Consider the following 26,127-nt stretch of genomic DNA (forward strand, 5'->3'; position numbering starts at 1 on the left):
TTCACAGTAACATCACTGCAGTGAAAATGTAAGCATACTTGTGACAATAAAGATTATTATTATTATGAAAGGCTGTTCCAGTGTGTTATTGAGATGGAATAACATGAAAGGGGAAAAGCCAGGATATCCAGAGCTGTGTAAAGAGTACAGGAGGAAATGAGGAAAACAGGTGCAGCTCGTTAGCAGCTGTAACCATAGCCACACCCAGCTGGAAAAGCAGGCTCTCCTGAAAACTAGTTGGTGCTGAAAGCTATTGTTTTAAAAATGCACAAAATGCTATATTGGATTGATTAAATGTTTTCTTAAACTGGAAGGTAACTTGTGGGTGGTAACTATAAGCTGGATTTAGCTTTTAGAGTGATATGATAGAATCAAGAAATTACAGTGCAGCAGAAGACCATTTGGCCCATCGAGTCTGCACCGGCCCTTGGACAGAGATCCTAATTAAGCCCATGCCTCAAGCCTATCCCCGGAACCCAGTAACTCCACCTAACCTTCTGAACACTAAATAAGAACATAAGAAGATAAGAACTAGGAGCAGGAGTAGGCCACCTGGCCCCTCGAGCCTGCTCCGCCATTCAATGAGATCATGGCTGATCTTTTTTGGATTCAGCTCCACTTTCCGGCCCGAACACCATAACCTTTAATCCCTTTATTCTTCAAAAAACTATCTATCTTTATCTTAAAAACATTTAATGAAGGAGCCTCAACTGCTTCACTGGGCAAGGAATTCCATAGATTCACAACCCTTTAGGTGAAGATGTGCCTCCTAAGCTCAGTCCTATATCTACTTCCCCTTATTTTGAGGCTATGCCCCCTAGTTCTGCTTTCACCTGCCAGTGGAAACAACCTGCCCGCATCTATCCTATCTATTCCCTTCATAATTTAATAAGTTTCTAAAAGATCCCCCTGCATCCTTCTAAATTCCAACGAGTACAGTCCCAGTCTACTCAACCTCTCCTCGTAATCCAACCCCTTCAGCTCTGGGATTAACCTAGTGAATCTCCTCTGCACACCCTCCAGCGCCAGTACATCCTTCCTCAGGTAAGGAGACCAAAACTGAACACAATACTCCAGGTGTGGCCTCACTAACACCTTATACAATTGCAGCATAACCTCCCTAGTCTTAAACTCCATCCCTCTAGCAATGAAGGACAAAATTCCATTTGCCTTCTTAATCACCTGTTGCACCTGTAAACCAACTTTTTGCGATTCATGCACTAGCACACCCAGGTCTCTCTGCACAGTGGCATGTTTTAATATTTTATCATTTAATTAATAATCCCTTTTGCTATTATTCCTACCAAAATGGATAACCTCACATTTGTCAACATTGTATTCCATCTGCCAGACTCGAGCCCATTCACTTAACCTATCCAAATCCCTCTGCAGACTTCCGGTATCCTTTGCACTTTTTGCTTTACCACTCATCTTAGTATTGTCTGCGAACGTGGACACATTGCACTTGGTCCCCAACTCCAAATCATCTATGTAAATTGTGAACAATTGTGGGCCCAACACTGAACCCTGAGGGACACCACTAGCTACTGATTGCCAACCAGAGAAACACCCATTAATCCCCACTCTTTGCTTTCTATTAATTAACCAATCCTCTCTCCATGCTACTACTTTACCCTTAATGCCATGCATCTTTATCTTATGCAGCAATCTTTTGTGTGGCACCTTGTCAAAAGCTTTCTGGAAATCCAGATATATCACATCCATTGGCTCCCCGTTATGGTAATACCCTCAAAAAATTAATCTAAGTTAGTTAGGCACGACCTGCCCTTTATGAACCCATGCTGCGTCTGCCCAATGGGATACTTTCCATCCAGATGCCTCGCTATTTCTTCCTTGATGATAGATTCCAGCATCTTCCCTACCACCGAAGTTAAGCTCACTGGCCTATAATTATCCACTTTCTGCCTACCTCCTTTCTTAATTAGTGGTGTTACGTTTGCTAATTTCCAATCCGCCGGGACCACCCCAGAGTCTAGTGAATTTTGGTAAATTATCACTGGTGCATTTGCAATTTCCCTAGCCATCTCTTTTAGCACTTTGGGATGCATTCCATCAGGGCCAGGAGACTTGTCTACTTTTAGCCCCATTAGCTTGCCCATCACTATTTCCTTAATGATAACAATCATGTCGTTATCACCTGTCATAGCGTCATTTCCATCGGTCACTGGCATGTTATTTGTGTCTTCCACTGTGAAGACCGACCCAAAAAACCTGTTCAGTTCCTCAGCCATTTCCTCATCTCCCATTATTAAATCTCCCTTATCATCCTCTAAAGGACCAATATTTAGCTTAGCCACTCTTTTTTGTTTTATATATTTGTAGAAACTTTTACTATCTGTTTTTATCTTCTGAGCAAGTTTACTTTCATAATCTATCTCTTCTTTATAGCTTTTTTAGTAGCTTTCTGTTGCCCCCTAAAGATTTCCCAGTCCTCCAGTCTCCCACTAACTTTGCCACTTTGTATGCTTTTTCCTTCAATTTGATACTCTCCCTTATTTCCTTAGATATCCACGGTCGATTTTCCCTCTTTTTACCGTCCTTCCTTTTTGTTGGCATACTAAATGGACAATTTAGTATGCCAATCCACCTATCCTGCACATCTATTGTATGTTGTATGGGAAAGGGGCATTTCTCAGGAACATAGATATCTGGGAACAGGGGTTAACTTCATGAAATACTGTCTGTGTATCACCATTATGTTAGTTAAGTGCACGGTCATCCTGTTATGTAGGCCAGAATTCTCTGACTGCATCTGCACTGTGGTTGGGACTGGATATTCCAGAAGCCTGGACACCAGCTCTCCGCCCGAGATGGGCTGCTCTTCCCGTTAGTGCTCGTCTGCCTGGGGGGCACTGGCTCTGGCACTTGCTGGGGGCGGGGGATACCGGATGGACCTGCCCCATCTCCGGCAAGACGACATGTGTGATTAGACAGCGGGCCGGGGAAGAGTGGGGTTGGGGAGAGGGGGGGGGTGTTGGTGGTGGAGGGTGAGGGTGGTGTGGGGGTGAGGGGGGTCTCGACACACATGTCATGGGGAACTGCAACTCATTTCCTCGCCCGTGACCACACTCCACCCGACGACCTCCTTTTCCTCTGGGCTGCCGGCCACTTTCAGGGCCCTCTGCTCGGGCACAGTGAGGGGCCGCAGGTCTGTTGGTCCCCCTCTGGTCTTCTCCAGTGGGGGTGGAAACACATACAACAGAACTTTTAGACGGTCTGATGCATGCAGCCCGGGGTTGGGTAGCTGGTGGCATCAGTGGCCAGGGCACCCGGCCATGGTGGCTGGCATGGGTGCTGGCATGTAGGGCAGGGGCAGGGGGTTCAGCCATTTGGCAGGGGGGGGAGGGGCCGGGTTACGGTTGTGTGGGGGGGGTTAGTGCCAGGGGCATGGTGCTGCCAACTCACCTTGGCCACCCTGAGTTTCTTCCTTTACTGGATGCTGGTCCACACGACATTGCCCACGTTGCTCACTGCCTCTGCTGCCTGTGTCCAGGCACGGCGAACGGCGGTGCCTGACGACCTTCCTCCTGGGCTGGGGTATATTGTCAGCTGCCTCTGCTCCACCCCCTCCTGGAGGGTCTCCAGCTCAGCGTCCCTGCTCTCCTTCCAGCCATCTTGTTGACTGGGTCGGTGTGTATGGGGGGAAGGGTTGTTCCTGTGCTGCTGCAGCGCATCATCCTCATGAGTGCCAATCGGGACCCGACGAATCAGCCGCCGTTGTTCGTGGAATTGATTGTATTCCACGTGGCGCTGGTGCTAGCCCATTAACAGGAGCTAAATCGGCGCAGGTGTGGCGCCGATTTTTCTGTTGTAAAACTCCACACATGCTCTTCTGGCATCAACATTTAGCCTCAGAAATGGAGAATCCAGCAAAGGTCTTTTGCTCTCACAGTAGGAAAATTTATAAAAAAGAGTAATAATATTTAAAGCCATACAGACTTGTCAGAGGACAATGGAGAAGCTGAAACAAACCAGGTTGACATCCTGTCATAGTCTGCAGGGGTCATAACAGGAGCCAAATCTGCTCTGGAAACAATTATTACAATGTGCCATTGGGATATAGGATGGATTGAGAGCTGAACGTTTGTCCTTTCTTGTTTTTCATTCAGGAAAAATAAAGATAATAATTAAGGGTGTTGTATTTGCTATATTGAGTAGTATTCTTTAAGGGGTAATTGTAAGCTTTTTCAGTTGTGATGTTAAATATTTTAAAGCTGTGTTAATAATAAAATTTTGTTTTAGAATACCAAATCCCTATTTCTTTGTGCAATCACTTCTGGAGCGAAATATTCTCTCCGCACAGTCCTACAAAATAAATTAAAATATTGGGGTTTTGGTCCAGTATCTTAGCCATTGTTGGGATCTGGTCTGGGACCGTAACATACACCCAGGGTGCTGTTCGGAAGGGAGTTCCAGGAATTTGAGCTGGCGATAATGAAAGAACAGCAATAATTTTCCAAGACAGGGGGCGGAATTCTCCCCCCCCCCACGTCGGGTGGGAGAATCGCCGGGGCGCCGCGCGAGTCCCGCCACGCCGCCCCGACACCCGTACGCGATTCTCCCACACACCCCCAAACTGGCGGGGCGTGAATCACGGCTGGCCGCTTGGAGAATCGCCGCTCGCTGTTTGTAACGGGCGAACGGCGATTCTCCGGCCCGGATGGGCTGAGCGGACTGCCCAACACGACGGCCTCCCGCCGGCGCCGTCCACACCTGGCCGCTGCCGGCGGGAACAGCGCGGGAATGCTGGGGGGGGCGGCCTGTTGGGGGGGAGGGGGGTTCCTGCACCGGGGGAGGGACCCAAAAGGGGTCTGGCCCGCGATAGGTACCCACCGATCGGCAGGTCGGCCTCTCTGAAGGAGGACCTCCTTTCCTCCGCCCGCCCCGCAAGATCCATCCGACATCCTCTTGCAGGGCGGCCACGGGGAGGACGGCAACCGCACATGCGCGGGTTGCGCCTGTCAACCTGCGCATGCGCGGATGACGGCATTTACGCGGCGCCGTTCGTGTCATTTACGCTGCGCCGCTTTTACGCGGCACCAAGGCCCGCGTAAATGACGCGGCGCCGCTCCTAGCCCTCCAGGGACAGGAGAATAGGGGGCTGGGAACGGCCTCTGACGCCAGAGTGAAGCACTCCGGTTTTCACTCCGGCGTCGGCACTTAGTCTCCCGATGGGAGAATTGCGCCCAGGATGTGTGACCTGGAGGGCAACTTGCAGGTAGCAGCATTCCCGTGCATCTGTTGCCCTTTGTCCTTTTAGGTGGTAGAGGTCACAGGTTTGGAAGGTTTTGTCAAAGGAGCCTTGTGGGTTGCTGCAGTGCATCTTGTAGATGGTACACACTGCTGCAACTTTGTGTCAGTGCTGGATGGAGTGAATCTTGAATGTGGTGGCTGGCATGCCAGTCAAGCCTGTAGCTTTGTGCTGAATGGTGTCAAGTTTCTTGAGTGTTGCTGGAACTGCACTCATCCAGGCAAATGGAGTGCATTCCACCACACTCCTGACTTGTGATTCGTAAAAGGTGGACAGGCATTGGGGAGTCAGAGGGTGAGCCTACCTCTGCTTCATATGTTTGTGTGACTGCCCAGTCGGTGGGTTAGGACATATCCAGGAATGGTGATAGTGATGCCTGGGACATTGTCTGTAAGTTATAATTCCGTGAGTATGGCTATGTCAGGCTGTTGCTTGACTAGTATGTGGGACAGCTTTCCCAAATTTAGCACAAGCCCCCGGAGGAGTATGCAGGGTTGACAGGCTGGGTGCGTCATTGTCATTTCCAATTTTGGGGTCGATTCTGGTTTGCCCAACTGGTTTAAATCCTTCTTTTAGATTTTGTATCATTTTGACACAACTGAACGGCTTGCTGGGCCATTTCAGAGAGCATTTAAGAGTCAGCAATGTTATTGTGGGTCTGAAGTCACATGCAGGCCAGACCACGTAAGGATGGCAGATTTCGTTTCCGAAAGGACATTAGTAAACCAGATGCGTTTTTTATTGACAACACATAATGATTTTGTTGTCACTATTAGATTAGCTTTTAACTCCAGATGTATTAATTGAATTCAAATTCCATCTGCTGCTTTGGTGGGATTTGAACCTACGTCCTCTGAGCTTGGTCAAAGTTATAAGTTTTAAGAAGCAACTTAATGGGGGAGAGATGTGTAGAGAAGCAGAAGGTTTGTGTGCAGAAATTCCAGAACTGAAGATCTGGATGCCTGAAGGCATGGCTGCCAACAATGGAGCAATGGAAATCGGAGAAATGCAAAAGGCCAGAATTTGAAAACCGGAAAGATTTCAGAGAATTGTAAGGCTAAAGTTGATCACAGAGGTAGGGAGGGGTGAGACCATGGAGGGACCAAGATGAGAATGCCAGAGTTAGGGCATTACAGACATAACCATTACAGCCACACTTTAAAAGAACAATTACATTTTCAGTTAATCAATCTGGTTGGAGTAGAATTCAAGCCAAGATACCAGAAGAGACGACCAAATTCAATGTTTCAATTTTCATGCAAAATAAAATCACTTTAAACTATAAAAATAATGGCTGCATGTGGGTGAAGGGTGAGGGTTGGATTACAGTGCTATTGATCTCAGGTACAAAGCAAAGAATGAAATGTACTTGGGAAACAAGGCGCATGGATAATAAAAGCCTTTTTGATAATCATAGAATCCCTACAGTCCAGAAGGAGGCCAATCGGTCCATCAAGTCTGCACCGACCCTCCGAAAGAGTACCCTACCCAGGCCCAACTCCCTGCCCCATCCCTGCAATCCTATCCAACCGTTGGACAATAAGGGACAATTTAGTATGGCCAATTCACCTAACCTGTACATCTTTGGACTGTGGGAGGAAACCAGAGCGCCTGGAGGAAACCCAAACAGACACGGGGAGAAGGTGCAAACCCCACACAGACAGTCACCTGAGGTTGGAATTGAACCTGAGTCCCTGGCGCAGTGAGGCAGCAGTGCTAACCACTGTGCCAGTGTGTTGCCCATCTCCATCTCCAACTGTGACTAATGACTAATAAAGTATCCATTGCATATGATTTTTGTTGCTAGCTGGAGGTGCTTCTCAAAATATTGAATGATTTACCATCTTTTGTGAATTTGCAAGCAGCATAAGCTCTCTTCCTCCTGGCGATCTCTCCTGCCAGGAAGAAACATGTATTCTACAACCTACTACCCTTCATTAATTCAAAGTTTTGTGCCTATAGAAGTTACATTACATCGGTGGATAGTTACTTTGATTGGATGAAATGTTTCTTTCTGCAGAAATAGCATCAGCAATGTAGAGCCCTCAATCCACCAGATGTAGTCTAGAGTCCACAGGAATTAAAGATCATTCTCCTGCGGACTTAAAAATCATTCTTCTGGTCAATTTTCAGGACAATTCCGGAGGAAAATCATAATGGCAAAAGAGAATCTCTTTTTTTTTCATTTTCTCAGAACCCTTTTATCTGTTAGTCACAAAATAAACTATGCAGATGGAAAAAAGCAATGATGTTTCACAGAGCTAAGGAATGGTCAAGGTGGTTCAAGGAGTTGATAGGGAAAATTAAAACAAATCATTTCTGCTGATGGGAGAGTCTTGAGCAAATCTGGCATAACTCTAAAACCAGCATTCAGTGTCCTGGCTTGATATCAGTAAGTACTTATTCACACAAAGGAGAGGGAAAGTTTGAAAAAATCTTTCCTCAAAATTCAGTTAATTGAAAACTTCAAAACTGAGACTGGTAGATTCGTGTTCGACAAGGGAGCTAAGGGTTAAGCAAACAATGGCCGTTAATTGGTCTTGGATCAACCATGATCTAATTTAATGGCAGAATAGGCTTGAGGGTCTGTATGGCCTATTCCTGTTCCAACATTCCTCAGTTCGCATTGGGCAGTGAGGAGACTGTTTATTTTACCAAGTGGCGTGAGAAGTCAGTGTACTGCGAGGGCGGATGTGTTGCATGACCAATAGTGGAAGTGTGAGTTGCGGGGCAGCAGGATGCACAAGGACATATGATAAAACTTCCAGGAAATTACCCGACTAGTGGTGGCAATCCTTCAGCAAAGTAACTCCACGTGTGACAGTGGATGGAGCTTTTGAATCTTGAACCCGTGACAGAAATCAAAGACAACTGTATTTTGTTTTGAATGAAAGGGATCTAAGATTCATTCAACCCATTGGCAAACGAGCTTACAATGGGTCAAGCATCAAAATGCGTGAGTTGTAGCAATTATAATTCCGGTCCCTGCAGCTTGAGAAAGGCGTTTGTGGGATTAGGCTGGACAAGGGAAATAGTTTACTTGGAGGCAATATGAATCTGGACTGGGAATAATCATCAATTGTTATTATAGGGTATACCTTTTGAGGTTGGTGCCAGTGTCAACCTATCTGATAATTGAGACCTTATTATTTTACTCAGGAAACTACCGTTGCTCAGTTTCCAGCACAACCTGTTATGAACATATCCTGGTTATTTTTCATCAGAAAGCAATTTAAAGAAAGCACACACCTGTCCTTAATCCCTTGTCCCATACTGTTCGCCTCTGGCTTCTAATACTGAAACTGAGAGATACTCAGGAGTGAAGAACTAAAGGTCAGCAATATGTTTACACAAACTGTGAAATCCTGAAATTGAGCCTTGCCTGAACATCTTTATAATGGCTGACTGCAGGAGCAGAATTTTCTCACTCACCGGTATATTAGATTAGTGGAAGGAGGGTAAAACCAACTTATTGTAGTTAGAAGGCACTTCAGTTGTAAATCTGAAAGCTTTTAACTGTTTGAAATGCCTTGAGTGAGCACTTGCATTCAAAACTGAAGTGCCCTATCTATTTTAAGTGAGTTGTACCCTCCTTCCCCAAAATCGAATAAACACAAGAACCGCACTCATGCCCCCCACCCCGAACCCCTTTGAAGTCAACTCTTAAGACCATGTATAAGCAGGGCTCAACTTCTGGATGTCACAGCCTGTGTAAAAACATTGCTGACCTGTGATTCCTCACAGTGGAATATCTCTTCATAGAACCATGGAACTATAGAACAGCTACAGCACAGAAGAGGCCCTTCGGCCCATCAAGTCTGCACCGACGCATGAAAAACACCTGACTTGCCTACCTAATCCCATTTGCCAGCATGTAGCCAAAAGCCTTGAATGTTATGACGTGCCAAGTGTTTATCCAGGTACTTGTCGAAGGATGTGAGGCAACCCATCTCTACCATCCTCCCAGGCAGTGCATTCCAGACCGTCACCACCTTCTCAAATCCCCCCTAAGACACCTGCCCCTGACCATCAACTTGTGTCCCTTTGTAACTTACCCTTCAACTAAGGGACACAGCTGCTCACTTCCACCGTGTCCATGCCCCTCATAATCTTGTACACCTCGATCAGTTAGTCCCTCTGTCTTCTCTGCTCCAGTGAAAACAACCCAAGCCTATCCAACCTCTCTTCATAACTTAAATGTACCATCCCAGGCAACATCCTGGTCAATCGATTCTGCACCCCCTCGAATGCAATCACATCCTTCCTACAATGTGGCAACCAGAACTGCACTCCACCTTCCTGCACTCGCTCCATAGCCCTGCAGTTTACAGCCTTTAAGGTGCAGATCCAGGTACTTCTTAAAAGAGCTAGGAGTCAGAGGCGAAGAGATTTGGTCAAGGGATTAAGGACAGGCATGTGATTACCTCACATTGCCCTGAGCTGAAAACAAGCTAGAATATGTTCAGAACAGATGGGGTTGGGGAGAATAATTTGATGTTTAGTTTTACTCCAAAGGCCACATTTGAGAGAGTAGTGGCATGACAACCATAGCCATTGCATCTTTAATAAAACAAGTGTTTGACTGAGGATGTGCAAAATGAAAATGATGTATATCGGAACCCAATGCAAAGGGTGACTAAAATAGAATGATTTGCTCGAAATACCCCGTGTAATGCCATATAAAACTTTATTGTTATTGCTGTTCTGTAAGTAAAGTAGGAAATCTTTAATTCCTTCGCTCCACAATTGGCACCCATGTCTTCATCTCCCTAAGATCATAAGCCTTTGGAATTTCCTCCCTTAACCGCATCACATTTCTACAATTCGCTTTCCCTTCAATTGCTCCTTCACATTTTCCTCTGTGACCCAACGTTTGTTCAGCAGTCCTAAAACTCCTATGTGGTTTGATTGTGAGTTTGCATGTTAACATTTTGCTGCACAAACAAGGCTGGATCAATACAAGTTGTTCTGCAGCTTATTATAATTACATTAACTTTTCCTCAACTGTTTGTGTTTTTAATAGAAATCAAGTTTTGCTTTTTGACACAATTCACAAGGACGTTTCATTGTTGAAAGTGATACCCCAGAGCAAAAGAACTCTGATTCCTACTCACCGCCTGAAGGACAATAAACTCATTCAATCCATTAACTGTGCTCTTTGTAGCCAGAACCCTGTGTAATAGGTACCCACAACACGTCACTATGGGAATACCTCGGTGCAGCATCATTTAAACCCTTTAACAAACTCACCAAAGCTCTCATGGAACTCTCCCTGCTGATCTTCCTGATTTCTAGGTCAAAAATATGGTTAAGTCTAGCAATCAGGTGGAGAAGAAACTGGCACTATTAAAGGTCCTGCTACTCTGAATATCCTTTACACACTTTCCAGTATCAGTTTAGTTCAGTTGTTAGCATTTCCATCTCTCAACAGTAAGTGGAGGATTCAAGTCTGGCTCCTGATTTTGGAATTATAAGCACAGGATCGAGGGAATGCTGCATTTTCAGAACCCCAAAATGTATCATGGAGTTCAACCAACCTCTCCCTTTAATGTATTTGTTGCTTTTCCTAGCACACGGCTTGTTCCCTAGGTGTGGAATTACAATTATGGACACGTGGGTTTTTAAACACAAAACAATGTTTATTCCATGAACTCAACTTAACATCTGTGTCATGTTCTGTAGACTGGCTGAAGTCATTGATGAATTACAGAACATCTAGTTTAAGTAATTTATTATGGAACAAATGCGAGATAAGATAACTAGGTTAATAAAATAATAAACTAATAACACTAATTAACTATTGCAGAGCTACTGCTAAATACGTCTATCCTCCAGCACGACCTACTCCCAACTCCCCTGCCACAGGGTCACATAGTGGGTCTGCACTGCCATCTAGTGGTTGGAGGTCATGCATATCATCAGAGGCTGGAGATCAGGCTTTGCTGTCGGCCATGGACTAGCAAACACTCATCATCCACTGATCATCTGTTTGCCTGTCCATGACGTCACTTTTAAAGGGTGATGCTATTTTCCCTCTCTCTCGTGCCTTGTCTGGCCCCTTCTTGCACTGCTCCTCTCACCCCGCAGCTGCTCCTATCACCGTGCTTCTGCTTCTCTCGTCCCTGCTTGCACTGCAGCTTAGGTGGATTGGCCATGATCAATGCACAGGCTTACAGGGAAAAGGTGGGGAAGTGGGCCGGGGTAGAGAGCTCTTTCGAAGATGGGCCAAATAGCCTCCTTCTGCACTGTAGGGATTCTATGATTCGATGAAACACACTCCTCAAAACTGCTAGAATCTGTAATATTTCCTTATGAAGCTTAGGGAGGCAGGCTGTGTTCTTTCATCAACCAACCAATGTAATTAATTAATGTTTCTCCCATTTTGCTATTGCTGTCTGTGATTTCATCTAGTGCATCCTTTTGTGACTCTATTCCCATCCTAATATTTACCACATTCATTTTTGTGCCTGTAGATTATTTCACTTTTTTTGTTTTATGTTAGTTGGTAATTTAATTTCTTAGTTCCTCTTTGCCTTCATAATTTTGACTTCTCACCTAATAATCTCCCTTATCAATACAAAAGGTAGGGTGGGTGGCAAAGCAGGGAAGCTGGCGTCTGAGTCAGGCAGCAGTGTAGGTCAGAATGCCAGAGTTCAGTAACCCAGTGCTGCTGGAAAGATGTGGGGTGTATGCCGGGGGAGCAGTGGGCCCTCTATACTGGGAGAATTGGATTCAGTGGTTGGCTGGTGACCGGCCCCGGCCTGGTTTTCAAGAGAGGGGTGCAGGGGAGGGAAGGCTGGTTGCCTAGCATGGGCTTCAGGTGCAGAGAAACCTGAGAGCCAGGGTAGGGAGCAGTGTGAGTTGTTTCTGAGTACAAGTGGTTTTTTGATGCAGTGTTGAGGTGGGGACTTTACTGAGTGGGTTAAATTGTTGGGTTGCGGATTTTATTTGGAGGATTTTTGTCAAGTTGGGTCTTTACTGCTGAGTTGAGATTTCTGGGAGGATTTAGTGCCAAGGTGAGTGTTTTATCAAGGGGGTTCAGCGCTGGGGTGTTTTTTTTCTTTAATTCTTTCATAGGATATGGGTGTCACTGGCAAGGCCAGCATTCATTGGCCATCCCTAATTGCCCCATGAGGGCAGTTAAGAGTCAATCATATTGCAGTAGGTCTGAAGTCACATATAGGCCATATTGGGTAATGAGGGCAGCACGGTAGCACAAGTGATTAGCACTGTGGCTTCACAGCGCCAGGGTCCCAGGTTCGATTCCCCGCTGGGTCACTGTCTGTGCGGAGTTTGCACGTTCTCCCCGTGTCCGCGTGGGTTTCCTCCGGGTGCTCCGGTTTCCTCCCACAGTCCAAAGACGTGCAGGTTAGGTGGATTGGCCATGCTAAATTACCCGTAGTGTCCATAAGGGTTGGGAGGGGTTATTGGGTTGCGGGGATAAGGTGGAAGTGAGGGATTAATGTGGGTCGGTGCAGACTCGATGGGCCGAATGGCCTCCTTCTGCACTGTATGTTCTATGTATGTATGTATTTCCATCCCTGAGTAACATCAGTGAACCAGGTCAGTTTTCACAACATTAAATGATAGCTCCATGGTCACCAATACTGAGATCAGCTTTGTATTCCAGATTTATTCATTGAATTGAAATTCCACCAAATCCATGGGATTTGCTCTCCTGTCCCCAGGGCATTAGTCTGGGGCTCTGGATTACTAGTTCAGCAACATTACCAGTTCAGTAACCCTTTTTACTGAGGGGTGCTTATGTTTGTGGTGCGGGTTGTAGTGAGGGGAATTGAATTGTTGTGGTGGAGGTTTTACTGAGGGAGTTAAATAGATGCGATAGGGGTATTTTAGGGGGCTCTAATTCTGAAGTGGGTGTTTTCTCGAGAATAATTATCGATGAAGTTGCACTTTACCAGTTGTCTCTCAGAGTGCCGCAGGTTAATTGTCGTTGGAGTGGTTATAGACTGGCCCATCTAGTGTGTCGAAAATCATAACTGGATCTGTCACAAGAGGCAACTCTCTAATGGCATCATATTCCTTTTTAATCACATCTATGTCTGTATTAGATTGGACCCTGCCAGACACTGCCCTTAATATCAATGGTGATTGGGAATCAAAGGAGTGAAACTGACACAACGGGACAGTGGAACAGTAGTTAGCACTGCCAGGGATCCAGGTTCAATTCCCACTTTGGGTGACTGCGTAGTTTGCATATTCTCTCTGTGTCTGCGTGGGTTTGCTCTTGGTGCTCCGGTTTCCTCCCACAGTCCAAAGATGTTGTGGTTAGGTGGATTGGCCATGTTAAATTGCCCCCTAGTGATCAAATATGGGCATGGTTACATGGATAGGGTGGGGGGAGTGTGTCTAGGTAGGGTGGTCTTTCGGAAAATCAATGCAGATTTGATGGGCTGAATGGCCTCCATTTGTACTGTAGGAATTCTATGGATTGAACGGAAAATCTTGACCGGAGTCCCATTAGGTAATTGTTGCTTCCTTCAAGCATGCATCTTCTAGTAACTCCTTCAACCTACTACGTCCCAAACACGTAAGCTTTCGTCTTTCAGGCGGCAGTGATACAGGGCGTGATTTAGCAACCCCATTGCACCCGGCATAGGTCCAGGTGCAACGGGTGAATCACACGCAAGCCCCAAATTGGGCTCCGTGTCGGATGCTGGGCTAATCGCGAGTCATCCAACTCGCTCCGCCCGTGTGATCTGGATCTCGGCCTTACTGGGACCCTCCTGCCGTGCCTGGGAGAGCTCGCCAGAACACCATTTAGTACTGGCAAACACAAGCATAGACCATTTGTGACGGCACATGGGGGTTCTCCCAGGTCACTGGAGACCACTGGTTAGTCGAGGACATGTCATAATGGCACCCTGGCAACCCCCGGCACCTGCTGGCCCCCAGCAAAATGGAGGATCGTTTTGCGCCAGTTTTTCTGGCGGAATACGCCACTGTTTCCACACCGGCGTGGGGACATAGCCCCAGAATTGGAGAATCCAGCCCAATGTTTTTCTGAAGGTCAGGCTTTCGTTTGGTACTTCTTCCTTCTAGGCTTGAGATGGATTTCTCTGGGAAGATTGTATACTTTCTCTGCAGATTCAGTGGACGCGGTTCAGCAGACTCAAGTTGAGGTCCGCTGAAAGATGCGCTTAGCGAGGTGTTTCTCACCGGCTGCAGCAGCGAGAAGCATCCCGCTAACCAGTGGCACTTTGCCGGATTATTTGTCCATTGTGGAGTTTCTCTCCATCGAGGCATAGGGCAGCACGGTAGCACAGTGGTTAGCACAATTGCTTCACAGCGCCAGGGTCCCAGGTTCGATTCCCTGCTGGGTCACTGTCTGTGCGGAGTCTGCACATCCTCCCCGTGTGTGCGTGGGTTTCCTCCGGGTGCTCCGGTTTCCTCCCACAGTCCAAAGATGTGCAGGTTAGGTGGATTGACCATGATAAATTGCCCTTAGTGTCCAAAATTGCCCTTAGAGTTGGGTGGGGTTACTGGGTTATGGGGATAGGGTGGGGGTGTGGGCTTGGTAGGGTGCTCTTATCAAGAGCCGGTGCAGACTCGATGGGCCGAATGGCCTCCTTCTGCACTGTAAATTCTATGATCTATGATCTATGAGGCCGCGCTTATAGGGATTTCCTGCTGCCGAACATCAGGCTCCATGCAGATCGGGGTGCCATTTTGTCTGGGAGCATCAATATTCCTCCCTTGCCACTCCTTTGAAGCCCCCTCACCCCCCAAACTTGAGGAATCCCCAGGAACACCCTTCACCCTCCCTCTCCCTGACAAATACACCCTCCCAGGCTCGACACCTGGCAGTGCCAACCTGCCACATGTGAACCCTGACACGGCCAACTTGGCACCTGACAGTACCCCTGACACCCTGGTAGTGCCACCCAGGCACTGCGAGATTGCTCAGATGGCACTGCCAGAGTGTCAGGGTGGCACTGCAAGGGTGAAGGCTGGCTGTGCCAAGGTGGCCAGGTGCCGGGGGTTGCCAGGGTGCCATTATGACATGTCCTCGACCAGCCAGTGGTCTCCAGTGGCCTGGGAGACCCCCCCATGTGCCGTCACAAATGGTCCATGCTTGTGTTTGCCAGTACTAAATGGTGTTCTGGCGAGCTCTCCCAGGCACGGCAGTTGAGTCCCAGCAAGGCTGAGATCCAGATCACACGGGCGGAGCGAGTTGAATGACTCGCGATTAGCCCGGCATCCGACACGGAGCCCAATTTGGGGCTTGCACCGATCCGCTGTTTTGCTGGGGGCTAGCAGGACGGCAACGTAGAGCAGCCGGCTCCAGCTGCCTATACGCCGCGGAGAATTGGCGGGTCCCTTGCCACATTTGCGCATGGCAGAGGCCTGCAGCGGCTGTGCTGTGCTACATGGCAGCGGCCACTTGCGGACCTGGCCCGTAAAAATAGTCCCCCCCCTTCGTCCAGCTCGCGCGCCCCTGATCACCCTCCCACAGTGCCCCCAGCCCCGATTAATGCCCCTCCCCACCCATGCATCGGCCCTCCCCCGACTGTGGCACCGCTGGACTGAGTCCGCAGCCACCACGGCGCGTTCCCGACGAGTGAGACCATGAGAGACCCACGCCATCGGGAATTCGGCAAATTGGGGGTGGAGCATCGTGTGGCGGGCCTCAGGCAATGTCCTGAAGCCGTCGACATGTGGTGCAGCGGACTCTCTGGGTACGTTATTTGGAGGTGGCGGAGCATCACGAAAGCGGCGCCGCCCCCGATTTCGTCGGAAACTTGGATTCTCCAGCTGGTCGCCAAATGCGATTTCGCCATCGCCAACTCGAGAAACCAGCCCATTGACTGGAAATCATCCCAGTGCATCAAAGATCCTTATCCTTTCACTTTTTTCATGTTTTGATTCCCTTTCTGCTACCCTTTCCCCTCTCTATTGTTTGTCTTTATGTGTTGAGGATGGAAGTTAGGAAGGGGGGAGATTTAGAAAAGTGTCATAACTAGTCAGTTACATTTTCTATACGTTTAATTATAATACTGCACATAATAAGCTTACTTGTGCTATAAAGTTACACACCTGGTGACTGTAGTTATTGGGCTCAATCAAGGTCCTCGAGTATTTTAAATAAAATCTAATGTCACCTGTGTTGCAACTCCAGGTCAAGTGGGGCTGGAATTGACAGCACACTAGCCCAGGGTGTCATGTCACGATGTATTTAATGTTTGTCTCTTTGCTTACCCTCAGTGTTTTCTGTCTATCCTTTTTTATCCATGCTGTCTCAGTAATGCTTCGCTTGTTCGTGTTTTTTAATCAAGATATATTTTTCCTGCACTCTACTGAACACTGTTTTTAATGTTTCCCATTGTTCTTCTGCGTCATTGTCCCAGACCTTCTGGTCTCTGAATCGCTGGACACTAGGCACACCCCAAGTTGTTCTATAGGACCCCTCGCAAGGCACACCTCACTAACTTCATGAGAATTCCCTGGGAACCTTTAACTGCCTGTGGGCAATTCATCTCATCTCTGAACAAGTCTCCAACTCAGTGATAGTCAGAGACTTTGGATGGCTCAGGAAACCGAGGAAATATTAAACAGGAAAATGCTATTCCAACTCCTGGAAAACTATTACCTCTTCGACATCTGACTCGCCACTGATTGATCTGACTGGCCCACACACCTGAATCATCCCTGACCCCCACACCTGAATCATCCCTGACCCCCATCTCCTCCTGATCCTCTGCCCCTATTAGATTGGACCTCAGCAGCCTACCCTGTTGCCATCCACCCAGCTCCCAGCCTACACCCTTCCCCACTTACGAGTGCGATTTAATGGAAAAGTGTCTCAGTGTGATTTTGGGCGCATTTGTTGGGGTGTTTCTATATGGCTGAGATCGTTGATCAGATTGTGGCCTGTATTTACCGGTACTTAATGCTGAAATGACTCAACACGAGCTTCTTGACATTACTGACTGTCTCACAGTCTAAGTCCTCAGGTCACGCCTCAGCATCTCACCTCCAGCAAGGGGGGGGGGAGCTGCTTTTAAACGTTTCCTCAGTACTCACTCCCAGTCAACCAACAAGCATGGCAGTGTGCAAACCCATTCCTCACTTTGGGTGTGCCGATCTGGTTGAAGGTGGGGACGTCCTAGCGAATGTCCCGGAGGATCAGGGGAAAATGGGGGGCAGGCTGTTGAGGACCAATCTAATCGGGGCAGAGGTCAGAAGATCAGGGGGAAATGGGGGTCAGGGATGAATCAGGTGTTGGGGCTAGGCAGATCGAGTCAGTGACGAGTCAGATGTTGAGGTGGTAATAGTTTTCCAGGAGTTAGAATAGGAAACCCCTGGTCTGGGTCTGAGCTCGATAATGAGTCTCAGCCAGATGGGCCTTCGCCCATTACCATTGGAACTCGTAGTCCACAAGCTCCATGGGGAGATCAATGAGTGATCACAGAGGCTAACTAAAAACACAAGCACTTAGATTTATAAATCTAAAAGACAACACAGGTTACCATGAAGTGAATCCAACAGTACAAGATTGACCAGTTTAATAAAACAAAGCACTTGTTTTTGCAGCAGTGACATTGTTTTTGTATTTTATTCTCAGATTTCTGCATTGAGGTGCTTCCACTCTGATTCGTCACGTTTATTGACTTGCTACCACTGGTTCTCCCACTTGCTGTGTTATGTAATTTGGAATAACACATGCTGCTACTTGAGGCAGTTTTAAGCAAAAGATGCTCCAGACTTTGAAGTGAGTTCAATGTGTTTTATTGAACTATTAGCACAGTTCTCAATGAGTTTGACTCTCTGCTAATCTAAATGTAGTAACTCAGTCTAACTGAACCAGCCTTGCTCTAAGCCACGTGCTGGGGTGTGATGCTGAGGATACACCCTGTCTCACTCTGTAGATGTTGGTCTGTGGAAAGAGGTGGGGTGTGAGTGCCTCATTCCTTTTATAGTGAGATACCACCCCTGAGTTTCCTGACTGCTCATTGGTCGTGTCCTATTCTATGTGTTCATTAGCTGCATGTTTGCATATCATGACACCACTTTTATTTGTGGTCCACTCTCACTTTTCCCCTCAGATTTACTCTCTCTACTTTCACTTGTACTCATCCAGTCCTTTGCTGCTTGAACCCTAGTTTTCACAAAGTCCCTTCATCATCCCTGAATTGGCTCTCAGTCCAGCTGTGCTGCAATATTAAAATCCTTGTTATCAAATTGCTCTATGGCATCACACCTCTGCAGTCTCCTGCAACCCTACAAGCCTTTGACAGGTGGGATTTTCTCATCCCCCCTCCCTCCGGAGGCGAAGGTAGCCGACATTTGACAGCGGCAGAATCTTCTGGTCGTCCCCCCCCCCCACTCTCAAATGGGTTTCCCATTGTTTGCACCCTCTGTCACTCGTAAACGTTTTTGCGGGGTATGGGTGACCAGCGACGGAACCGGATGATCCCGTTGGCAGGATGGGAAGATCCCTGCCCAATATCTCTTTTCCCCTCCAATTATGATCTCTTGATCATCCCCAATTTTAATCACTCCAACCTTGGTAGCCATGTCTGTGTAAGCTTTAAGCTCTGGACTTCCCACCTGCCTAAACTTCTCTCCCTCCCTACCTGCTTTAATGTATTCCTTAAAACCTGCATCTTTCACAGAAACGTGTGGGGGTCATCTGCACGAATAGCATCTTATGTTGCTCAGTATCTGTAATAACCCTCACAAGGCCCACGGGGATCCCAAAATTGATCTCCCCATGGGATTCGTGGAATACAAGTTTTCCCGCTAGACGGCGTCCCTGTCTGGGGCACATAATTAGACTGTGTAAAAGCCGGCCCAGACAGGGACTGGCATTATGGTAGCCCCGGCTGGGATCTATATTGTGTGTGTATGCCACCCGAGTGGTCACATCTTTTGACCATGAATAAACTACCGTTTACCCGACTTCTTGGCCTCCAGGGCCTTTATAGAACCCAAATTTAGTTGATAATGTCACAATGAAGCACCTTGCGATGTTTATTCTGTCACAGGAAATTTGCAAATGGAAGTTAAAAATAAATAAATAATCTTTATTGTCACAAGTAGGCTTACATTACCACTGCAATGAAGTTACTGTGAAAAGCCCCTAGTCACCACATTCCAGCGCCTGTTCGGGTACACAGAGGGAGCATTCAGAATTCTCAGCTGGTACAGGAATTGAACCCGCGCTGCTGGCCTTGTTCTGTATCACAAACCAGCTGTCTAGCCCACTGAGAAGTTGCTGAAGATATTGGATAACATGAGCCATAAATCAACTATTGAGAACCGATACTGAGCTCCTACTAACCGTTACTTACCAATTTGAGGGACGTCTCTAATTGGTATTCTGGAGGCTGTTATTGACTTTAATGGTGACGAATATTCTGAGAAAATGAAATCATTTTATTTTTCCCTGTGCATCTATCAAAGTCATGAAATCAAGACCAGAAAAGGTTTTGACTTAACCTGAGGAAAATCTTGGACTTGGGAATCCAAAGTGAAGGAAAAAAGATTAATGAGAGTTAACCTCTCCGGGATGTGTCACATGAGATTCTGTACCAATGATTAATAGTGTGATAATTGGATGAACCCTAGTAATATAGTGGGCTTGCTGGCTGTATTAAGAAAAGCTTGATGTAGAAATACCTGTCACAGACAACAGTCCTACCACAGACTGCTTTAACCAGCCTTAGACAGGTTTAATTTCTTAATGCAATTCATGAAGGAATCGGAAATTATTGTTGATGGAAGATCAAGTAAGTTTGTCAGTAAGAATGTAGAAAAACAGCAGACTGTTTGGCTTTTTAAGTAACAAATTAATTAATGGCTCTAATTAGCTTGATATATTTAACTAATTTGTTATGACACTGCTTGTATTGTTGCTGTACTGATCTAATTCATGTAATGAATGGTCTGGAGAGTGTTCAAAACTTTAATGCTGTAATCCATCAGTGAATACTCAAGCCTTTCAAAAATAAGGCTGTTCAATTTCATTAAGCACATTGAAAATGATCTCCTCTGACATGTTTTGGCTATCGAATAATGATACAAGCGCTGAACTCAAAGCATTTCCCATTGCGATAAGGCTGTTTTTTTGTCATCCGTTGAACCAAGTAGCCACGAATCAATGCAAAGTTACTTCTGATAGTTTCAGAGTCTTGACTGTTTAAAAGTTTACCAGAAGCTGCCCACTCTACGCTCCTTGTACTTCACAGCACTCAAACCTCATTGTGCTAGGCTTCTTCTCACACAACCACTGTTTGCTTGATGACCCATCATAAAAAAGAACAGCTTGCATTTGCATAGCACCTGTCACAGCCTCAGGACGTCCTAAAATTCCTTGGAAGCCAACGAGGTGTTCTTTTTGAAGCAGGTGTAATGTAAGAAGACTGGAAGCTAATTTGCCCACAGTAAATCCCACAAACTACAATAGTCAGCTGTTTTCGTGATGGAATATTTTGTGGTAGCTTTCATTTGAACTGGAAGTCGATAGGTGACAGTGGGATTATTAAACTGGAGTTGTAGGTACAATTGAGTTCTTCAGAGACTCTTGTGGACTGAACATGGAATCTTGTTTGGAGGTATTTCATGCCAAGTGGACAGAGATTCCAGTCAGCATGTCTGATGGATTGCGATTAAATTAAACTCAGGTGACGGTGGACAGCAATGGCAAGTGAAAGAGTGTCTCGGAGGCCTGGCAGATTTTGAATACTGTGCCTCAGTTGATTTCTGATGGTCAGCTACTCATCCATTTCTGGTGGAAAGAGCAAATGAAGAACAAAGGTCCAGTTCCCTGGCGGTCACATTCTGGCGCTCAGGTAAGTTTAATGGGTGACCGTGTATTCTGATGTTGCCATGTCTAGTGCGCATGCCAGGAAGAGAGACCGGGGGAGAGGGTTGGTGGTGCGCAGGCACTGTTCCCATGGCAACACCTTTGTTTGGGGCTATATGGGACGTTGTTCAAAATAGGGTAATTTCAGTCAAGCGGAGGAAGGTATGACCCCTTCCTAGCTTCCTGAGAGATCCAAGAAGTATAAAATGGGACAGATGTAATAAGTTTTAAGCAAGTCCTGAGGCATTGAACGAGGGAAGGGGAGGTAGGAACAAAAGGGACTGTCTATGAAAGGGCTAAAGGAAAGAGAGGTTAATTGACAACGAGGATGGTGGTAGAAAGCAAAAGAAAGGACAAGCAAACAAACAAAAGATGGAAGACCTTAGCAGGTCTGGCAGCATCAGTGAAGAGAGAAACAGAGTTAATGTTTTGAGATGAATATGACCCCTTTACAGGACCCAAAACCTGTTTTAATTTCAGAATATTAATGAATAAAGCAGCATTTTACTTTATTTATTACCATCAGCCAACGATGAAAATAAAATAAGAGTAGTTGCTTTAACCTGAAAGCGGGTATGGTTAACACTCAGTGGGTTCCCATAGCAACACCTTTAATTGGGAGCTATAGGGGACATTGTTAAAATTAAGGTAAGTTCAGTCAAGCGGAGGAATGTGTGACCTCATCCTTGTTTCCTGACCTTGCAAATACCACCCTCCCACACATTGTCAACTTATGAAAACCAACAAGCTGTTTGAAATCACCTGTGCTGGACCTCACTTACTGGTAACCTGTTCAATCCACTTACCTTCCATCCCAGTGCCTCATATGGAGCAACCTTCCTGAACATAATTTCCCAGCAGACATCCTTTGGATCAAAGAATGTGAAACATGGGAATTCACAAACAGGTTCCTTGTGACAAACACCATGGGCGGGATTTACCGACCACCCCGCCGTGTATTTTTCAATGGGGGAGGCAGCCCGCCAATAGGATCTACTGGTCCCACTGTTGTCAACGGGATTTCCCATAGGAAACCCGTGCGCTGGAGGGGGACCAGAATTTCCCGCTAACGCGAACAGGTGGTAAATCCCATCCCATATGTCGAATGGCAAGCTTCAAACTACCTTGGCGAGAGTTGATCTTGAACAGGTTCAGGACAGGCCAGGGCCTCAATGAACTAATGTCTGCTGCTGGGCCCTCAGTACAAACCCCTTTTGCAATTGTTGGCGAGCTGTGTCCCCTCTACAGACTCACTAACAGATTAATCACCTTAAACTCAACTAATGAGGATAGCTTGGTTTCAGGGATTTGCATTCACTGAATAATAATAATTGCAAAAAGCATTCTGGCTTTGTTCCCATGGTTTTCCATGTCACATACAGTCCTGACCTCCGGAATAGCATCAACCCTGAGCTAACTGATTCCCCGTAAGAATGGAAAAAAAATCAAGGGAAAGTCAAGTCTTCCTCATGCACACTCCTTTTAGGTCGTTATGTCAGGTAGCTTTGACAACTGGAAGAGTGGAAGGAAGATAGCAAATAGCTCCCATTTCCAAAGTTCAGTGTTAAATGATATACTGTAACATGACAAGAGAATGGATTTTGGATCTATGAGTTGGAGGAATATAAGAGTAATAGAACTGAAAAACAGCCCTTTCTAACTATAATTTATGTGTTTCAGCAGTAGAATTTGTACACATTATCCCTGAACACACAGTTGTATTGAGAAGATTGAGAGCTCTGCAATGACATAGTATTATACTTTCCTCAGCTGCAGCCCATTTAAGAGCAACAGACACAACGTTTTGGTATTTTGGAATATATAATGAAAACAAATGAAGCATATTCACAATCCTGGAATACAATACAATTAACAGCGAATGAATTGGACTGTTGCAATATGTCAGAACTCATGGGTGAGGTAATGAAACCAATGATTGAAAGTTTGCTCAGTCACCAATGAGACCTACACATTTTTATTTTCCAATTAGAGCCGATTTATAGCTAACTCTCTCTTTGCATGCAATTTATTTTAAGTGAAGAATTATGCCACCTGGGTATGCTACAGCACTACTTTGCTCGGAAAGATTTCAACAGAAGTGCGGAGCAGCATTTTTGATGACAACTTTACTTCCCTAAAGGGAAAACTAGATCTGGCACTATTTTGTTTGGACACATGGCACTGTCATTCATTATCAAATCATTATCTGGTTCAGGGTAGAAAGTAACTATTACCAACTTGGCAAGTGCTGAAAAAATCAACCAAATGCACGTCTATTTGTGGAGGAAACACACGTTCAATTTGCTTACTGTGGAGTTACCAATTATTAGTGAAGGGTCACAAAACCTTTGAAGGTAGGTTGTAAGCAGAGATCCAAGAACACATAGATCCACAATATTCATGATGAAGGGTGGACCACAATCTGGGCTGTATAAGGAGTACCAATGTTATCTAGTGTTTACCTAATAGGCAGATCCCACTAAGTGATGACTTTATGATGTTGCTACTGCTTCCCCAGACCCACCACAAATAACCATGGTCGCTTTACAGACTAACTAGTCTGCTAGTAAGTCTGTAATCATTCCAGCTTCTATTGGAATGACTGCGTCTACCCTACCTCTCAGGCAAAGTGAAACCTAGTTACAAATTGTTCTGGGATCATACATCCTGGGGTAGCAGTGGATCATTTCATTCTCCCTGGATTGCATGGACAATTTTTCTGACATCTGTGTAACTTTAGGACATCATTAGTATGTGCATACTGGATACTTTCACATCGGGCCAATGGTCAAAAGTTTCATTTACAGCGGAAGGCAATTTTCTAACTCAGTGGAGATTGCACAGCACTGTTGAACCAATTCATGACAGGGCTCAACAGAGAAATCTGTGAACTTATGATCTGATTTTTGAGTGTATTCTGGAAGTGTCTTATCCCTTACTGTCATTCAGAATGCATGCATATATAATACAATCATTGTGCAGTGCCGACAGGTCTGCTGTTACTGAAGGGCCCACATGCACATGTGCCCAAGTGAACTGACCTTGACAACAAGAACATTACTAATTGCAGAGATTAAGCAAAGGCTCAGGTGTGCTTCAATTGTGTAAAGTCTTGGTTAGACCCCAACTGGAGTACTGTGTTAGTGCTGGGAGCTGGTTCTCAGTAAACATACATGGTCTGGGATAGGGTAAAATGAAGATTCACAAGAATGATGATGCTAGCATTAAACCTGGCACAAAGGAACATGGTTGAGGTCATTGAATGCCAATCATCTGAGCTCCTGGGCAATGCAGCAGGAGATCCTTAGGGTGGTTACATAGGTTCAACTACCTTCAACTGCTTCATCAAAGACTTTCCTGCCACCATTAGGTCAAAAGTGGGGACTTTTGCTGATAATTGCACGTTCTTCAGTTCCATTCACAATTCCTCAGATAATGAAACAGTCCGTGCCTTTACGCAGCAAGACCTGGACAACATTCAGCTTGAGCTGATACGTGGCAAGTAGCTTTTGCATCACATAAGTGATCATCTCCTGCAGGATCATTTTCCCTTGAAATTCAACTGCATCACCATCACTTGTGTCCCTCATCATCAACACACGAGGGGTCATTGTTGACCAAGAATTGGATTAGCCACATAAACACTATGACTGCAAGAGCATGTCAGAGGCTGGGGTATTCTGTGGCGCTAATGTCACCTTCTGGCTCCCAAAAGCCTTTCCTCTATCTGCAAGCTATAAGTCAGGAATGTGAAAGAATGTTCTTCACTTGACTAGATAATTACAGCTCCAACAACACTCAAGAAGCTCAATGTCTCTCGGAGGTAAACAGCTGCTTGATTGGCATCAAGTTCATCACCTGAAACATTCACTCAATTCAGTGCTGGTACATTGTTGCTGTATTGCGGACTATCTGCAATATACTGTTTTCTTTCTACAAGGTGCACTGTGGCAACTCATCAAGGTATTCTCAAAAGCACACTTCAAACATGTGGGGCTGGATTCTCTAATTTTTAAAAATATAAATTTAGAGTACCCAGTTATTTTTTTTCCCAATTAAGGGACAATTTAGCGTGGCCAATCCACCTAACCTGCACATCTTTGGGTTGTGGGGGTGAAACCCACGCAGACACAGGGAGAATGTGCAAACTCCACATGGACAGTGACCCAGGGCCATGATTCGAACCGGGGTCCTCAGCGCCGCAGTCCCAGTGCTAACCACTGTGCGACGTGCTGCTCTGGATTCTCTAATTATGAGGCTATGTCTGGAGGAAGTGTCTGATCAAAAGTCAGCGCTGCCCCTGCACCGATGCTCCACCCGGTTGGGGGATAGCAGCCGTTCCATGGAACCTCCCGGCATTCCCGATATAAATGGCCGGGGAATTCGTGGGTCTGTAGCCACGCATGTGCACGCCGACGACCTGCAGCGGTTGCACCATACAACATGGCGCCGGCTGAGCACAGACCCGGCCGGCCAAATAGTGTCCCCCAGGACACCCTTTGTGATCCCCTGGACACCCCCTACCAGTCCCCCCAGCCCTTGCTGAGGCCCCCCTTGCCAGCAGCATGGCTCGCGCCCGACTGGGACAGCACTGGACACTGTCCGCAGCCGCCACGCCGAGATTACGAAAACTCAGACCACATGCGACCCGCGGGATTGGGAACTCGGCCCATCGGAGGCGGAGCATCGGGGAGGGCCTCAAAGCGACACTTAGATGCGTTGCAATGGCGTGCGACGTGCGTCTCGATGATGCCGATTTGGAGTGGGCGGAGCCTCTGAAAAACGGCACCAGCCCCGATTCGGTAGCAGACGGGGATTCTCCGCCCGATCGGCGAGTACAATTTCAGTGTCGGGCAATGGAGAATCCTGCCCATTACCTCTACTGCTGTGATGCACTCGGAGTCAGGTGCATGGGAGCACCATTGCATGTTCCACACCACCCTATGAAGAAACATGATACCATTTCTTCAGCATTAAAATCCTGGAACTCACTATGGGAATACACACTACACAGGCTGCAGCGGTT

The sequence above is a fragment of the Scyliorhinus torazame genome, chromosome 21 (genome assembly GCF_047496885.1).
Source record: "Scyliorhinus torazame isolate Kashiwa2021f chromosome 21, sScyTor2.1, whole genome shotgun sequence".
NCBI classification, from domain to species: domain Eukaryota; kingdom Metazoa; phylum Chordata; class Chondrichthyes; order Carcharhiniformes; family Scyliorhinidae; genus Scyliorhinus; species Scyliorhinus torazame.